This window comes from Penaeus chinensis, chromosome 31 (genome assembly GCF_019202785.1).
Source record: "Penaeus chinensis breed Huanghai No. 1 chromosome 31, ASM1920278v2, whole genome shotgun sequence".
Lineage (NCBI taxonomy): Eukaryota > Metazoa > Arthropoda > Malacostraca > Decapoda > Penaeidae > Penaeus > Penaeus chinensis.
In genome coordinates, this window is record NC_061849.1 from 31,825,053 (window position 1) to 31,826,699 (window position 1,647).

Genomic DNA, 1,647 nt, shown 5'->3' on the forward strand with positions numbered 1-1,647 from the left:
AGGGTGATAAAGCGACATCAGCCCTATATGAGTGAGCAAGGCATGATATAAAAATGTCAAATTAAATGGTATTGAATAGATATTGCAAAAACAAATATGAATTTCCTAGAATATGTGGTTTCGCTTAATATGATTGGAGCCATCAACAGCATTCATGTGATAACAAAACGAAGACATATATCAATAGAAAACAGTTGCATTCTGCCAACATACAAGCACGCTATATCCGTATCAAAAAAAAAAAAAATTCCACACATCTTTTGAATTTCTTTGCAGTGGACTGACAGAATTAAAATCATTTGCTAACGTAACTTGTTGTATTACCACTCTTCATGGAATCCTTTAATAGGTTAAAGTTCTTTATACGTAAAACTCATCCTTTTCTTAACAATCATATATTTATATATATTGACATGTGTGTATATATGTATGTATATTTATATAAATAAATATATATATATGTTGATATATATATATATATATATATATATGTTTACATAAATATGTGTGTGTGTGTGTTTGTGTACATATAAAGTATATACATTGTGTGTGTATCATTCCGGAACCATTATTAGGAAATATATGTGTATGTATATATGTATGTATGTATATATGTATGTGTGTATGTATATATCTGTGTGTGTATTATTCCTACACCATTGCTAGAATAAAATTGACAAGTACCGAAGAGTATGTATGTTAACTACAATCAGATGAAAATTAGTCCTGGTCATTATGTTTACAAATCTAGTTGAGTTTCAAAATAAAAAGCATAATGTCATAATCATTTGCATCACAATATTTTATTTTGATATATTCTATTTAGATGTTATGAATATATACAACACCGGATAAAATGTAAGACATAAATGTCATTCTAGCAATCACAGAATATTCAAGAAAAAATATAAAGAATTGAATAAGTATAGACAGGTGTACAGTGTGTAAGTAGTCGGGGACAAAGACGTCAGTAATCTCATAATGCAAGTACAAGGCTCCAGCTGAGTCCTGGCCGGGCCATATTTAGAAGGCCCGGGCGAAGCTAGAACTTCGCAAATCATTCCAAGCTAAACCAGCTGACTATAAAAGAGCTGCATCCACGCTGTTTCCCTCAGTTACCTTGTGGGACTCAGCCAGAGAGGAGGTGCTTCACGCCGAAGTAGTTCGATTTTGAAATTTCTTCGGCTGGAAATCTTTTGCCTTCAAGGTAATATCAATGAAAGACAATATTTTCTCATTTGATATTCATATTAAGATGTGCAGTTCACCAAAATGCACAGAGAAAAACATTATACAAATGCTTGGTATTTTGACAAGAGTATAACTTTATTCCTCTTCATTTTCAATTCTTCTTCATCAAAGAAGTTGAAAAATGAAATGTTATACATATTTACATGTTATAAATGTAACATTTTAGATGTATATGGCTGTTTCAATATGTCAATGTATATGTGTGTGTGCACGCACACACACATATATATAATATACATGTATGCATGTATGTGTGTATATATATCTATGTATATATGTATATATGTATGTGTGATATATGTATACGTGTTTGTGTATTTATATGTGTGTACACATTCAACGCGCCTCTTCGTAATAATTCGTTTAGTTTAGTTAGTCATCTATGCATAAACTTTT